Source organism: Pinus tabuliformis, chromosome 6, assembly GCF_031772625.1.
Source record: "Pinus tabuliformis cultivar Carrire ecotype Pingquan chromosome 6, CPIR1, whole genome shotgun sequence".
NCBI lineage: Eukaryota > Viridiplantae > Streptophyta > Pinopsida > Pinales > Pinaceae > Pinus > Pinus tabuliformis.
This window is the reverse complement of record NC_142292.1, coordinates 321357489-321375892: the sequence shown is the minus strand read 5'-3', so window position 1 is coordinate 321375892 and position 18404 is coordinate 321357489. Positions and strand designations below refer to the sequence as shown.

The window sequence follows — 18404 nt, the reverse complement described above, 5'->3', positions numbered from 1 at the left end:
GATACAAATGTTATGGCATGTTTGGGTCAAGGACATTTGATTTCAAGTTCCTAATATTTTATTATAAGATGCACTTTCAAACCAAAATTCAAGATTTAAGAAGTCATTTGTGTGTTATGGTCCTTTTGTTTTTTCCTTGGGATAAATATGTGAATTTTTTTAACATAACTATATTATTAAAGAGTAATTTTTTAGTCAAACATTTATTAGTGAATAGTTAATTTATTATATCGGCTCCTATCCCCTCATTCTGGCGGTTTCTTATGATTTTCCTATGAATTTTTATGAGCAGATGGAGCTCGATGAAGGTTCAGAGGTAGTGTAACACACAATGATGCACCAACATTTACTTATTACCAAATTTTACCTATTACTGTCAATTTTATTCTATTTTAAACTGGATTGTTAAAATAATTAGGGTGGAAAGTTAGAACACATGTTGTTAATTATTAATTAAAAGAATTTGATTAGTTGGTAAAAGAACTGAAGAATCAGTTAAATAACTCTTGAAACAATTACCAGCAGTTGCCCATCTTTTCCTTCAAAAAGGAAAATGACAGAACCCTTAGGGGGTTGGAAAAAAGTGAAAGGGACTATGCTATGGTTAATTTTCCTAGAGTTGGACGAGTTAGCCAATGGGAAAGAACTGTGATAACAGTTGTAGGGTATGAGACTTGAGGCTGGACATAGTCTTGATGCCTAAGGTACCAGACTTTTTATTCACTGTCAAGAGTTGGAAGAGCTCGGAGGGGGATTCTAGACGTAATTTCTAGATCTATGGCTGGGTGGTGAGACCTTCCAAAATGAAGGAATTACGTGCATGATTCACAATCAACACAAGAAAACAGATAAGTAGTGTTTTTGTGTTAATAATCATCAATAGGAAAAGATTAATTGTCTTCTTTTACATAATGAACAAGTTAACATGTTAGTTAATTATTAATGAGACTTTGTCACTAATAATAATAGGCATATTGTCTTTAGTTACATTTTAGTACTTTTAGACTTTTGCATACAATCAGTGCATAAAAGGAGTAACAACAATATTTCACTTTCACCCACGATAATCAAATACATCAGCTATTTTAAGCACCAAATATATGAATGAATTACAGTAGAACAAATATCCCTTTTATTTTCTAAGTATAAATTATCTTACTGGAATTTAAGAGCTCACTGAATAATTGTACCAGAATATGAAAATTATTGATTTATGGAATTTCATAAGTACTTTTCTATCTAACCATATCAGGAAAGCATATAAAGAATGAGAGAGCCATTGAACTTCCATTTAAACATTAAAAAAAAGATAACTACGAGGGTTTGTATGGCTCTCGACCGAGTTCTGGGAAGAACCCCTATGGGCCAATTACCCAAGATACGCTTCAATTTTATCTTTCAAAGATTTCCAATCTTAAACCTTAGTGGAAAAGAACAGAGATAACCATTAACTAGATATAAAGATCAAACATTTAACAACTGTGAGCTAAATGGAGGGTTACAGTTGGCCAACCTAAGCCATAGGGAACAAACCTTGGCCGTGAATTATTATAACATTGATTTAAATAGAATGTGAATCGGAATGCCACCATAATATATTCATAAACCCTTAAATAAGATTATCTATATGAAAACCTTCATAAAGCCCTTAATGGCAGTTTAGAAAAACTAATATCATGCATAAGACGGAATTCCACAATGGCCATCATTCATACATTGATTACAAATACAGTTCGATAACAACCATTACATCGAGCCAGAAAATACTTAAGAGTTTATTATAACCAAAATTAATACAATTCCTCAGTTAATGAAGGTCTCTCACCATAAATGAAAATGCCAGGATAGACCTACGTAATGACCAACCTGAAAATGAAGACAATGAAGTATTGTAAGAGAGCATCCTCTTTTCAAAACCCCTTGCTAGATATAGAGATTCACACTGCCACCAGGACGTACCTACAGGCAGAGAATTCCATGGAGTAAGCATGGAACCCGAGTTGGAAGGAAGCTATTATAGCAGCGAAACACTTGAGTAGGGAAGAAATTACCTGAGAGGAGGCTTGCCGAGCCATGAGTTGCGAGGTATACTTGCTAGAGTAGTGCTGCCATTAAGGGATGCTCAAGAATAAACTTCTAGAATTCACCATTTTAATCCTATATCATTACCTCATGTTGCCACATGAACCTGACGCATCCCTCTGGGGCAAATATTCCAACCATTGACGATTTCAACTGTTGCATGAGGGCATGTAAGAAGAATAGAGGAATATATACTGAACATCAACACATAGATGTACAGTAAATATCAATAGAGAAATGTATAATGAATGTCAATGAATTCAAGATAGTAAAGAAGTTCACAAAACCTTCGTCGCCTCTAGAGGATACCTGTAAGCCCAAAGAGATAGTCATGGCGGAGAGACTATCCATATCGTCGTCCGGTCACCCTTTATCACATAGTCGAATAGCAACCCTGTCGCATGTCCAAATGACCCAAACCCTGCCTAGTTTGTGCATTATTTAGCCAGTTAATCCCCAAATCATGGAGGTCGTGGATCTCACCCAATTCGACAGTGCAGATCAAGCCATGTGCCGGAGTCAAGATCCTTCTAACGAGTCTCATCAACCTTAATTGCAGAACTGTAGTGTCAACGGAAGGACCTCGGGGTTCTCTCCATTTACATAGGGAAACGCTGTCAAGTGTATGCCAGCGAGGAGGAGTCTTAAATGGTGAAGGTATGGTTGTACACCAGGATTAACTATTAGACCACCATCAGAGTATAGCTCCTTGGTAAAATCGGCATGTATTATGTTAATAATTTTTTTATATATATCATTTTGTGTTTAGCATGTTACAAATGGTATCAGAGCCCAGGCTCGCACACTGAGACTTCTGGGATAGATAAATACACAGTTAATTAAGTTATAATATACATATATCTATGCAACAAACAACTGAGTATGGGTGAATGTGAACACAGAGACAAAGGTTAGCACCAAAGAGTAAAAATGTAGAGGAGCCCTAGATTATCAAACCAGCCGGAAGTGCCTTATGTGGAGGCCAACCCAGATATATGGATACAACTAGGAGAAGAATCTTGGCAAGCCAACACTACCCTACTTGAAACAGTGCAACAACTACATGAATAAATGATGAACTTGAGGACGGACAATGAACGACTGAGGCAGGAACAGGAAAAGATCCTTAAAAGCTTGTCCAACCGACAGAATCAACGAGGACCAAATCCCAGTACAGAGAATAGGGAGAAGACCCCAACAGCCCATCATGGCGAAGATAATGCAGAGTCAACAGAGGGACATAAGGAGGATGAAGAGGGGCACGTAGATAATGTTTCCGACCAAAGAAAGACAAAAAGACAGAAAATGGAATTACAAGGTGAGTTCAAAAAAATAAAACTGTCACTTTTTGAAGGAGAATCTGAAGAGGCAGCTGAAGCATGGCTGATCGACATGGGTAAATATTTTCAGATTTATGAATATACTGACAAACTTAAAGCACGACTGACAGTTTACCAATTAAGGGGAAAGGCCACCCTCTGGTGGGAAGAGATTAAAACTGTGAGAAAAATTGACGAAGAACAAGTGACGTGGCAAGAATTCCATAAACATTTTAAGGACAAATATTTAACTAAATGTTACTACGATGAAAAAGCAAAGGAGTTCCATGAGTTAAGGTTGGGAACCTTGACCATGGACGAGTATGTGAAATGATTTACTTCCCTATTACGATATGTACCGTACATGCAGGAGGAAAAAGCTAAAATTCAGTGGTTTATTAGCAATTTACCCAATTTTATGAAGGAAAAGTTAGAATTTGATTATCATATAACAATGGATGACACAGTGTGAAAAGCTCGTATCTATTATCAGCAAATGAAACAGAAAAGTGAGGGGCCCAAAGGAGCCATTGGCAGGAGAATGAGGAATTTACCCCCAAACAGACAACCAAAAGTCACAAATGGAAGGAATAATCAGCAAAGGACTTTTGGTAAATTTACAAGGAACCTGTCCAAAGTTCTAGCTTACACCAAAAATAGACAAATAGAGGGAGTTAGTAAGCCTGTTACCAAACAACGCCAAAACAACCTCTGCAATGTTGGGGATGTGGGGAATCCCATTACTACAAGAATTTCCCGCACAAAGCTCGAACGGAACAACTTTCAAATATGCAAGAAGCCTCCACAATTGGAGATATAGCAAGGAGTATGCCCAGAATTAATGCTACTTTGGACAATCATCAAGCAGAATACCAGCCCACAATGATCGAGTGCAAAGGTATGATTGTTGATCAACCTGTTTCTATTTTATTTGATCCGGGTGCTAGCCTAAGCTACATTAGTCCTAAAGTGGTAGAGAAATGTTAGTTGCAAAGCTATAAATTTAAGAAATCTTGGCTAGTTCAGCTAGCCACTGGAACAAAAAGAAGGGTATCTGCGAAAATAGAAAACTGCCCTATAACAGTTTTAGGACAACCCATCCATGTTGATTTGAATATACTCCCCTTAGGTTCTTACGATGTATTAATAGGGATGGACTGGTTGGAAGGGTATTGGTCCTTAGTCGATTGTAAAGAGAAATCTGTAAGCTACCTTACAGAGTCGGGACAGAGAAATGAAATTCAAGGGATCAAGAAAAACATTAAATTACGCCCTATTACTGCTAACTAGTTAGGAAGATGCATTAGAAAGGGTTGTCAGATTTATGTTGTCCAAGTAGGATACACCAATGACTGAAACAACATGACTTCATTGGAGAATAATCTTGTAATTCAAGATTTTGTGGATGTGTTCCCTGAATCCATCCCTCGATTTCCACCTAGGCGTGATATTGATTTTACCATTGAATTAATACCTAGAGCAACTCCCATTTCAAAAGCTCCTTACCGCATGAGCATCCCTGAGTTAACAGAACTCAAAATGCAGCTTCAGGAACTTTTGGATAATGGGTACATTCGCCCTAGTGTATCTCCTTGGGGAGTCCATGTGCTGTTTCTACGAAAGAAGGATGAAAGCTTAATACAATTCATTGATTATTATCAACTAAATAAATTGACCGTAAAAAATAAGTACCGTTTACCCCGAATTGAAGATTTCTTTGATCAAGTGCAAGCACCGCGTATTCTCAAAAATTGACTTAAGGTCCGGTTACCACCAGATCAAAATAAAGGATGAAGACATTTGAAAAACCACATTCCAAACTCGTTACGGCCATTACGAGTTCATGGTACTGCTTTTCGGCCTTACCAATGCTCCAGCCGCTTTCATGAGCCTGATGCACAATATTTTTCAACCATTTTTAGATAAATTTGTATTGATTTTTATAGACAATATACCAATTTATTCAAAAAATCAGGAGGAGCATGAGAAGCACTTGAGAATAGTATTGCAGATTTTGTGAGACAATTAGTTGTATGCAAAGTATAGCAAGTGCGATTTTTACAAAAGTCAAATTCAGTACCTAGGCCATGTTATATCAGCTGAGGGAATAGCGTGGATCGAGAAAAGATCAAAACTATTATGGAATGGACCACTTCGAAAAACGTTGCTGCCATTAGATCCTTTTTGGGCATGGCAGGTTATTACCATCGATTCATTAAAGGCTTTTCAAAAATAGTTTTTCTTATGACCTCGCTACAGAAAAAGGGACGTGCCTTCCACTAAACAACAGAATGTCAGTAAAGTTTTGAGTAGTTAAAGTAATTACTTACTACTGCACCGGTGCTATAGGAAGCAGATCCGGAAAAATCATTTGTGGTATGCACATATCCGATTAAGGAGAGTGTCGGTGGTGTATTAACACAAGAATAGAAGGTCATAGCTTATGAATCACACAAACTGAAGGATTATGAGCAGCGATACTTTGCATATGATCTGGAGTTGACCATAGTAGTACACGCACTCAAAATGTGGCGACACTACCTCCTAGGAAAGAAATTTATGTTATTAACCGATCATAGCAGCCTTACAAACTTCTTTAACCAATCTAGTTTAAATGCTCGGTAGGCCAGATGGACCGCATTCTTGAGCGAATTCGACTTTGACATGAAACACCTTAAGGGGAAGGAAAACCGAGTAGCAGATGCATTAAGCAGAAAAGTACATTGCATTTATGAAGTGAAATATAGTCAAGTACAATCTAACCTATCAGAGGTCATCCAAGAAGCAACCCTCAAAGACCCAAAATATGTGTTCCTTTGGCAGCAAGCCTCGGAAGAACAGGCAAAAGGGAAACAGTCTGATTATGGTATTAATCTTGAAAAAATGTTAACATTCAGAAACATAATATATATTCCTAACCAGAATTCTATCAAGCAATTATTATTGGATGAGTTCCATAGAAAGCCTTACGCCGCTCACCCAGGATACCAAAAACTATTTTCTGCCATCAGAAAAAGTTACTTCTAGCCAGGTTTAAGGAAGGATGTGGCTGAATATCTATCCAAATTCTTAGAGTGCCAATTGGTGAAGGCATAACATCAACATCCGGCTAATCTGTTGTAACTATTACCCATTCTTGAGTGGAAATGGGAGATAATCACCCTAGACTTTATCACTGGGTTACCTCGTACTAAGAAGCAGCATGACTCAATCATGGTTGTGGTGGACAAGCTGAGCAAGACCACTCATTTCATACCCGTAAAGTCCACCTATAAGACAGTGGAGATCACAAACATATTTATGAGGGAAATCTTCCGACTACACGGAATACCCCAAGTAGTAATCTCTGACAGGGATGTAAAATTTACATCCACCTTTTGGAAAACCCTCTTCTCCGGATTGGGTACCCAGATTCATTTTAGTACGACATACGATCCACAGACGGATGGCCAAATAGAAAGGGTAAATTAGGTTCTGGAGAACATGTTGAGAATGTTTGTTATGCAACAACCACGGGGCTTCACTAGGGGAGCAATACCATAGCACGTGGGTTCGTATTGGGGGATATATATTGAGGAAAAAAGGGCATAATATTAGGGGATATACAAGGGGTAAATGGTTTTTATATTGGTAGGTATAAAAAGTGGAGCTCAAAGTTACTGAAAAATATAAAGGGGTATAAAAAATGTTAATGAAAAATGGATACCTACAATATCTAGTGAAAGTAGGGGCTTTTTAAATTGGGAAGGTGTATTAGGTTTGTATTGGTAAGGGGTTAAATAATGTGATTTTAAGGGGCATTTTCCAATATGTAGTCAAATTAAGGGTATTGTTTAATTTGCCACGAACAAATGTGATAGGTCATAGGTTCATTAAGTGAAGCCTCTGTGGCAGCAACCACATAGGTGGGAGGACTACCTTCACCTGGTGGAGTTCGCCTACAACAACGATTATCACAACTCCTTGGGCATGAACCCTTTTGAAGTACTATATGGGAGGAAGTACAGGGTACCCACAGATTGGAATAGCCTCGATAACAGACTATCATTAGGTCCTGATATGTTAGCCAAAATGGAAGATACAGTTAAAAGGGTCTGTAAGAATTTAAAAGCAGCCCAGGATGGGCAAAAGATTTATGTAGATAAGAGGAGATCTCACAAGGAATTTCAGCCAGGAGATCATGTATATATGAAGGTCAAACCCCGGAAAAGTACCTTACAGTGGAAGGGTTGTGCTAAATTGGCACCCTGGTACTGTGGACCATTTCAAATCTTGGAACGAATTCAGCTCGTAGCATACAAGCTAGCACTTCTAGGCCATATCAAAGTCCACAATGTTTTTCATGTGTCTTTAAAAAAAATATGTGTACGACCCTCGACATATTGTTAACTGGGAGAATATATAGGTAATAAAAGAATAAAGTCAATAACTTATAAATTGTTGTTTTGGAAAATTTCTGATAACAAATTATATTGTGCAGGTTGAACCCGAGGAAGAATTTCTGGCAAAGCCTCTTCGTATCCTCGATCAGAGAGAAACCATTTTGCGGAAACAAGCCATCACCCAGGTTAAAGTGCAGTGGAAGCACTTTGGCCTGGATGAGGCTACTTGGGAAGAAGATGAAGCTATGCAGAAAGCCTATCCGACATTGTTTGCTTGAAAAGAACACCAGGGATGGTGTTCCTCTCAAGGGGAGGGAGTTGTAACACCCAATGATGCACCAACATTTACTTATTACCAAATTTTACTTATTACTGTCAATTTTATTATGTTTTAAACTGGATTGTTAAAAGAATTAGGCTGGAAATCCAGAACACATGTTGTTAATTATTAATTAAAAGAATTTGATCAGTTGGTAAAAGAACTGAAGAATCAGTTAAATAACTCCTGAAATAGTTACCAGTAGTTGCCCATCTTTTCCTTCAAAAAGGAAAATGACAGAACCCTTAGGGGTTGGAAAAAGGTGAAAGGGACTATGTTGTGGTTAATTTTCCTAGAGTTGGATGAATTAGCCAGTGGGAAAGAACTGTGATAACAACTGTAGGGTACGAGACTTGAGGCTGGACATAGTCCTGATGCCCAAGGTACCAGACTGTTTTATTCACTATCAGGAGTTGGAAGAGCTCGAAGGGGGATTCTGGGCGTAACTTCGATTCTGGGCGTAACTGCCAAATCCATGACTGGGTGGTGAGACCTTCCAAAACGAAGGAATTACGTGCACGATTCACAGTCAACATAGGAAAACAAATAAGTAGTGTTTCTGTGTTAATAATCATCAATAGGAAAAGATTAATTGTCTTCTTTTTACATAATGAACAAGTTAACATGTTAGTTAATTATTAATGAGACTCTGTCATTGATAATAATAGGCATATTGTCTTTAGTTACATTTCAGTACTTTCAAACTTTTGCATACAATCAGTGCATAAAAGGAGTAACAACAATATTTCACTTTCACCCACGATAATCAAATACAACAACTATTTTAAGCATCAAATAAATGAATGAATTACAGTAGAAGAACAAATATCCCTTTTATTTTCTGAGTATAAATTGTCTTACTGGAATTTAAGAGCTCACTGAATAATTGTACCAGAATATGCAAACTATTGATTTATGGAATTTCATAAGTACTTCTCTATCTAACCATATCAGGAGAGCATATAAAGAATGACAGAGCCATTGAACTTCCATTTAAACAGTAAACAAAAGATAACCACGAGGGTTTGTATGGCTCTCAGTCGAGTTCTGGGAAGAACCCCGGTGAGCCAATTACCCAGGATGCGCTTCAACTTTATCATTCAAAGATTGCCAATCTTAAACCCTAGCGGAAAAGAACAGAGATAACCATTAACTAGATATAAAGATCAAAAATTGAATAGCTATGAGCTAAATGTAGGGTTACAGTCAGTTAACCTAAGCCTTAGGGAACAAACCTTGACCACAAACTATTATAACATTGATTTAAACAGAATGTGAATCGGAGTGCCACTGTAATATATTCATAAACCCTCAAATAAGATTATGTATATGAAAACCTTCACAAAACCCTTAATGGCAGTTTAGAAAAACTAATATCATGCCTATGACGGAATTCCACAACGGCCATCATTCATACAGTGATTACAAATACAGTTCGGTAACAGAAGTTGCATCCAGCCGGCAAAGACTTAAGAGTTTATTATAACCAAAATTAATACAATTTCTCAGTTAATGAAGGTCTGTCGCCAAAAATGAAAATGCCAGGACAAATCTGTGTAATGACCAACTTGAAAACGAAGACAACAAAGTATTGTAACAGAGCAACCTCTTTTCAAAACCCTTGCCGGATACAGAGATTCACACCACCGCCAGGACGTGTAGAGAATGCCATGGAGTAAGCATGGAACCCGAGTCAGAAGGAAGTAGTTCTAGCAGCGAAACACTTGCGTAGGGAAGAAATTACCTGAGAGGAGGCTTGTTGAGCCATGAGTTGTGAGGTATACCTGTCAGAGCAGTGCTGCCATTAGGGGATGCTCGAGAATAAACTTCTAGAATTCACCATTTTAATCCTGTACCATTACCTCATGTTGTCGCATGAACCCGACGCGTCCCTCCAGGGAAAAGAGTCCAACCATTGACGGTTTCACCTGTTGCATGAGGGTAGGTAAGAAGAACAGAGGAATGTATATTGAATATCAACACAAAAATGTATAGTAAATATCAACAGAGAAATGTATAATGGATGTCAACGGATTCAGGATAACAGAGAAGTTAACAAAACCTTCGTCGCCTCCAAAGGATACCTGTAAGCCCGAAGAGATAGTCATGGCAGAGAGACTATCCATATCGCCCTCCGGTCACCCTCTGTCACAAAGCCGAATAGAAACCCTGTTGCATGTCAAATGACCCAAACCCTGCCTAGTCTGTGCATTATTCAGCGGGTTAATCCCCAAATCATGGAGGCTGTGGATCTCACCCAATCCAATTGTGCAGATCAAGCCATGTGTCGAAGTCAAGATCCTTCTAACCAGTCTCATCGACCTTAATTGCAGAACTGTAGTGTCAGCGGAAGGACCTCGTGGTTCTCTCCATTTACATGGGGAAATTCGGTCAAATGTATGCTAGCCAGGAGGAGTCTTAAATGGTGGAAGTATGGTTGTACACAGGGATTAACTATTAAACCACCGTGAGAGTATAGCTCCTCGGTAAAATCAGCATGTATTATGTTAATAGTTTTTTATATATATATAGTTGTGTTTAGTATGTTACAAGTAGGTCATATGGTCCAAAATGATATGGGTTTACTTCTGCTAGAAATCTGAACGCCACAGGGGCTTAGCCCATGGCCTAATAATATAATATTAAAGTTTATTTATTATATAATAATAATTATAAGAAAACTAATATCCATTATTTAATATTAAAAAAATAATTTAACATAAATCAATTTTACATCCACTTTAACTCTGAATGTATAATTGTTGAAAAATGCAAATCTTTTTTTAGATGAAAACCTTTTTAAAAGCTTGAGAGGTCCACGTCTTCTTCGGATCGAAGTAAAAGTAAATATGAATTTCGCTCGTTAAAATGACAACATAAATATCATATTTAGTTTTGAATATATGAAAAATTGTTAAAATATAAATTAGAATTCTATGACAAAAGACCAAATGTGTTAATGTCCAAATTATGTTTCTGGTACGTTATAATAATTTTTACACCAAATTTATGGGTTGAAATATCCTTCGTGTAAAATTGCAGATCTCCCCGCATGAATTAAGCTCCATAATCCACTGCTAAAGTCACCTACTCCTATTTTGATCCACTACAGGCAATTCACTGTCCATAGCCTTCCAAAGTAATTCCCTGTAAAATTGAGATACTTCAGATATTACGGCTCCACTGTGTTTTGCTTCCAAATTTTGAAAAGAAGGGCACTGGGCTTCTTCGGTTTTCCCACGGCCCTCCATCCGTTTGAACACGGCGTTTTGAATGCGAAAGATAAAACAACGCGTACGAAAAGTCACGTTCACGGCGTCTCAATCACAATTTATGATTCATACCTACTAACCAACCAACCACATCGTGCAATGATTCATAGCTGCCAACTAACTCACTGATCCCTCGAAATCATGGAAACAGCACTTCAACGATGGAACGGAGCACGGTGAACGCGCGGCCGGAGAATGGGCCACCACAATCAGAGGAAACTTGTAAAAAATTGAAAACATAATTTCGCAACGCTTCGATTATCATAAAATTTTGATAATTTTGAAAACTTTATTTAATATTTTTAAAATTTATAAATAAAAACACAATCACTTTATTAAAAATAACTTGTTCATTTCCGAGACTAATTTACTATTATAGAAACCAACTTATAATCCGCGTGCAGCCGCCTATAAATACAACTCCCTCCACCATAGATTAAACCATTCCCTCTTCATTGCCTCCTCTTATGTCAATTGTTCATATTTGGCCCGTGCATTGTTGATTTACTGGCTTCGCTTATAATGGGAAAGGGAGGCAATTTTTACCAAAACTAAAATCATCAAGAAAATGGATCGGCAAATGGAAGCTCTACTGCTCCTCACGAGCTGCTTTCGTCTTTTCAAATGGGTTCGCTCTTCTTCGGAAAGGGAAAAGAATCTATCAACCCGTGTGGACATGATGCAACGCTACCTTTCTGACACAAAAACTCGCCTTTGTTTCCGCACAGTTTTGAAGTCTCAGTGCTCTACGCACTAGCACATTCAAATAAATTCAATTAAAATGTTAAATAAACATCCATATGCATCAAGCTATCTTCATATATTTAAAAAAAATAAATTAAAAATAATATTATCTATAGTGATAAGTAAATTATAATTTTATTTTAATTTATTATTATTAATAATTATAAAAATATTTAATAAGTTAAATATACATAATCTTAAAAATATGTAACCGTTTTTTTAAATTTGAATTTTTTTAATTTATAAGTAAAATTTGTTACAATATTATGGCTTATCAATATTGAGTCATTTTAATGATTTAGATATCTTTAAGTTGCTCAAGTGTAACATTTTTCTCCACTAACAATAACTATATATATATATATATATATATATATATATTATACACTATGCAATGCCATATTTTTTTTAATTAATAAGACACAATATTGTCCTATACTAATCTCTTTCTATATATATATATATACTATGCAATGCCATATTTTTTTTAATTAATAAGACACAATATTGTCCTATGCTAATCCCTTTCTTTTTATTAAAAAAGCAATCTTAATGTTCTTATCACGAGGAAGATATTACTATGTTTCCCATGAGGCCAAGTTAAATTGGTGATGGTGTATATATATACATACCTTATAAAATTGGATCAAGATATTACTATGTTTCCCATGCATCTTCCATGCTCAGTGAAATTGGTGATGGTGTATATATATATACACACACCTTATAAAATTGGATCAGTTGCAAAAGGGTTTTTTATTTATTTTATTTTTATGTGTTATAACATAACTAATATGTAATAGGGGTTACATTGGACTCACCTACTTCGTGAACATTTGGGAAAAATGTTAATTTGACTTATATGCAATACCTTTGTTCATATGACAATGACATGATTATGCTATGTTATGAGTGTGATATTTGGCATTGGATCTTTGTATGCCTTTGAATTTTTTAGACATTCCAATTGTTCTACACCATAGCTTCTTGGTATTCAATACACCCTCAAGGTTTATGATGGGTTGGATCTGATTGTGTAGATCTTAGAGTTTGAGATCTATGGTGGAGACAACACCTTGCCTTATAGAGGTAACTACCTCCATCTCATTCTGCATCAATCTGCCTCATTTACCTTTTTTCTCGGTGAAAGGGCTCGTTCTGCAACGCAAGAACCCATACCGCTTCCAAGCTTACTCAGTCGGCAATTGTCGACAGATACAAGGTAACTTCTAAGTCCACAACTTGCCTATTCTCAAGTTTTGGTGTTAGCTTATAATCCCATCCCTCATTTTCTCCTCTTCTTTGTATAATGGAGAATTTGTTACAGATCAATACGTTGAATGGTTTATGTCATTACATTTCAACTCTTTTTATTTGAAAGGAGATTATCGTTGCAAGAGGAAGAAGCTTCCTTGTTTGCACAGGAGAATGGCTTCCCAAGCCCGAAGAGTGACTGATAATCCACTTTGTTTAAATTCTAGTTTGAGGGTTTATGCCTTGAGTTGATGATTTAACTTTTCCACATCAAATCTTTTGAGTTTTTTGTATGCATGCATGATTACAAAAGTTTCACCCTCCTTTCTTAATCCCTACAAGTAATTAATGATAACCCCTCTCTCAAATTTGTTTCTCTTTAGAGTTATAGTTGCAGCCACAGCCTTTCTAACAAGTTTGCTAATGGAAATATACAAGTGCAACCTTCCCCATTATTATGTACAAAGTTGGTTACAACAATCACGACATCACTTGGTTTCCAGGTTTATAACACTTCCCCCGTATTATTGCTTTGCTACAGGTTTGAGAGGTCGCCACCAATGTTAGTTTATGATTTACTTTCAGAAATTTGTATTGTCTTTCCAAAGATGGTGTAACACCCTCCTCTCGCATTTACCCAAGTTATCTGGTCCATTGGGGTGAACATGTGATGAGATGCTACTATGATGTGATACAACTCCCCATGTATAATTAAGGAAGTGGAACCAACTCAACACAACCAAATCGGCCTTCTACACATGCTACAGAACACTCAGGAGCCAACCAACCCTTACAAGTGATTAACCCCTCAGACAACCTAGCATTTTACTAACCTAGAGCCTCAGTCGCTCCCATGACATGAACATGCACGTGACTGGGACCCTCCAGTCGCTCCCACAACAAGGGCATGCCAGTGACTGGGGACATTTTCAAGTAGTTCAGAGCCTGCGACCCCGAGTTTTGTGCCAGCTTTTTAGGGATGGGAATGAGGCCCCTACCCAGAACTTTATGAGACTTCCAAAAATGAAAAGTAGGATCAAAGAAATGATACTAATTCAAATACTTGAAAAAATACTTGACTGGACCCCTACTATCCATGATAGACATTTCATCAAACATGTCACAAATATGCATTCTACAGGTCATAACAACAGATCTAAGCATAGGGATATCATACTTATCTGAGAATCGCTAAGAAGCATCAATGCCTTATCACATTAGTTGCATTATAACCTATTAGGTCATATATTCGTTGTTGATTCATTTACAAATCAAAACATGATAATATCCATACATCATCACTGTCATAGAACACACTCATAACTAACATATAAATAAAAAGGATACGACAACCATAAATGCCACACATGAACCAGTACATTTTCTCATAAAATACCAAGGAAAGGAATTCTTATTAATGAATGCATAATCCAACAAAGGTATGGGAATTCCATGAACCACCCGACAATAGATTGGTTGAACCAAATATTTATTTTAGCTAATAACCCTCATGCCATATTCCAAGCATGAATGTGGGATTCATAACCAAAACCAACGAGGGCTTCCCCAGGCTTAACCACCTCAACCTCATCAATAGAACCAGACGTTACTGCAATTGCCACTGGATTACTAGGCCCTAAACAAGCATGGATATGCCTACACCATGAAGAATTTTTGTGTCTCCTAGTCTCTAGGCATTACCGCAATCCACACCGAATCACTAGGCCTTAACCAAGACTACACCCTTTAGGCTTTACCGTATATCCGGTCATTCATCGGCTAAGGATTCCTAGGCCTGACTGAGGGCACCCACCTCTAGGATAAACCATATATTCCGCCATTCATTGGTCTAGGATTCCTAGGCCCACCAAGGTAACACAAAATTTGGCTTTACCACAACCCATAGTCCAGTTCAGGGGTTACTAGGCGAAGGCTTCACCACATCCACTGTATGATTCAAGGATCACTAGGCCATGTTTTCTTTCTTTCAGAGACCACCTCAAAAAATTTCAAATCCATATGGCAATCCAACTCAACCAAAAACGTGAGAACCCGTCACACCATGGCTATCTGAAAATGGAAAGGCAAGGCTGAAGAACATTTTCACACCTGGAAAAACCCATGCCAATGATAGCAAGAGAACCAAGAATGCACATGCATAACCATGCACTCCAAAACTAGTAAGGAAATCACACATGCAAATTGATACCTACAAATAATCCCATTATAGTTTCTTGATCCTGCTCTTCCTTGCATGACCCTTGATTTCCTTTGCCTTCTTTTCTTTTCTTGTTCCAATGCTAAAGTGCTCCAAGAAAACTCTAAGTGTCCAAGAGTTCATGAGAGAAAGAATAGAGAGGGAGCTCCAACACTGAACTGAGAAAAGGTATCAACTAATCCTCAGAAGCCTTTTTATTAATGAGGCCTCCATTTTCTTCATTTTCCGTTATTTTCCTTCATTTTCCTCCTCACATGCAACGTGTTACCTTTCACCTTCCTTTTCTCCTAATTTTGGTTATTTTTGTAAATAAATTGTAAGAAATGTCATTTTTCCTTTCCAAATCTTGCCAATTTCCTTAGCCATAATAAACCAAATGAACACCCACATTAGGATGTCTTGCCAAACTTTGATGGCTCCCTTACCCAGCACTTCAATATATCCCTTGTATTCGCACTGTTGTTGGGAGTGTAGAAGAGTGCATCCATCCTGTTCACTGGCTGTGGCAAATGATATATTTTTTGATAATCTTCCACCTTGAAGGAAGCAAGATTTATTCCACTGGCAATGCCCGGTATCATCGTCTCAGGATTAGTGTGTGAGATAATCGAGTGGATCATGTCTATGCATGGAAATATGAGATACCTGCATGCAACCTTGTACAATCCTGACTTATGAATATTGACATAGACCTGTTGAACCCCCTGATTATCGTCAAAGCTGCCTGTGAATATAGTGTTGATGTCTTGCCATGTGATCTTGAAATCTTTCTTAATGAATAGGTGTGTGTATGTGTACACGATCAAGCTCATAGACACCTGCTCAACCACATCTCCAGTACCACTTTCAATCGTGTCTTTTGATCCAGCTCTCTCAGAGGCCATGATACCTGTACTACTGAGAAGCTTATCAAAAACCTGTGGTACTTGGAGATAGAGAAGACACTCACGGTAAAGCAATGTTAGCTAAAAAACACAAAGCAAGTCGAGAATCAATCGGGGAAAAAATTGGGACACTGTTAGGCAAGGTTACGAAGCATTGACTCTGGGACACTGAGAGACTGTCAGCTGGAACTTCACATTGCACTGTCTCAGCTGCTAATGAGGCTCACTGCTGACTGGGAATGTGCAAAGCATGATCCAGGAAGGCTGACTATCGACTGGAACTACACAATATGAAGTTCATTCAAGACAGGTTGCTGGCTAAAACTATGCATTGCGCGGTTCCAGTGGGAAGGACTAGAACAATGCCTCCCAAGATTGCGCAGAGCACAGTTGGGAGCTAGTGTGGGAAACCTTTGTGCACTTCCTAGAGGCAAGGAAGAGCCTTGACTTCCGGGAATGCACAGTGAATGCAGGGAGAAGCAAGATTTGGGCTAAGGAAACCCATATCTTCCCAAGGGAAACCTGAAAAATGGGAAGGACTGAATGTGTGTGCAAAGCTGGTGAAGATCTGAGTGAATAAAAGTGCATGCAATTCATGCAAGTGTAGAAATAATTCAAACGACAAAACAATGAAGCTCATGAAGAGAGTCACTGCAACGATGACCGTGAGTGTAGAAATAGTGTTATACATGTGACACTAAGGAAATGTAATGAAAAACTTGAAACAACACTTCTACAAGTTAAAATACATTAAAGCACTAGCGTTTGTTCAATAAAATAAGGAAAACAATACTCACACAAGCCGAGAAATAAAAAGTGATAGAAAAAGAGACAAAAAACATGAAAAGAAAAACTTACCCGTTTGTGCTGACTGTGCCGAAGGTTCCTAGATGCCTCGGGAATGCTAGAGCTCCAAGATCAAATGTGAAGAATGAGCTCTGACGCATCCATTAAATAGATTTGGTGAACTTATGGTTGATGATGTGCATGCCACAAATCTAGGAAAAAGTGACACTTGGCAAGAAGTTTCTACAATTTAATTTGCATGTAACTCCCACTGCTAAACATAGATTCCTAAAATCTAGGGATGCTTTTTTGCTTTTTTTTTTTCCTTTTTTCTTTTTCGATAAAAGTTGTCAGGCATGCAAGGAAGGATTGCATAGTTCTTGAGGGAAGCGGACAACCTACCGACACATGCAATGGATAGTCACTAAGGGAAAATATTCTGCGTTGTTTTTGGGCTGACTGGCTCAGGTTATCTCTCAGTTCTGCACAATTTCCCAGAGCAAGGTTGGCTGCCTACTAGGTCAGCACAGTTTTGAGCCTCAGCTCACTACCAGGTGGATATGTGTAGTTTTCTAGAGCAAGGCTGGGTTGTCTGCTCTGCGTAATTTTTGGGATCAAGGTAGTTGGCCTGCTCTATGCAGTTTTCGAGAGCAACGACGCTGACCTTCTCTACACAATTTTTGAGTGCAGAGTAACTGTTGGGCTGCTCTGCGCAATTCTTGAGGTGAAGACGGACTTCCCTCCAGGATTGCGCAGTTTTTCCCGACAACACAAAGACTAGATGTGAACCAAGTGTTGGGCCGGCTTGTGGTTAGTCCACAAAACAAGTGAAGACAAGCTGTTAAGCGACGTATAAAATGAAATAAACATAACTACCTTATCCGTGTAGGACATATGCTATGATTTCGAGGAGGGAGGGTCCAAAACGAAGCGAAGGAAATTTTTTGGAGGGTGGTAGTAGCCGCTACAAGATTAACAACACACTGGGAGAACTCCAGCTCAGTGTATGGAGCTTGTTCATGAAAAGCTAATCTAACTCCTTCAAAAGTATTATTCGATTATTTGATCATCATGACTTCAACACTAAGCTTGAGTTAAAGAAATAGTCCTTGCCATTCTCTTGATCGGTCAGCACACATACCAA

The 18404-nt window shown here is 37.9% G+C and overlaps 1 long non-coding RNA gene across 1 annotated transcript; it reads right to left on the bottom strand.

The window, feature by feature from the left end:
• Positions 1-9583: 9583 nt before the first annotated feature.
• LOC149258592 (uncharacterized) lies at positions 9584-10323 on the bottom strand. The gene is made up of 3 exons (XR_016246189.1): positions 10187-10323; positions 9965-10030; positions 9584-9886 (listed from the first exon to the last, which is right to left on the bottom strand). It is a non-coding gene; the product is annotated as an uncharacterized LOC149258592 (long non-coding RNA).
• Between the last annotated feature and the right edge of the window lie 8081 nt (positions 10324-18404).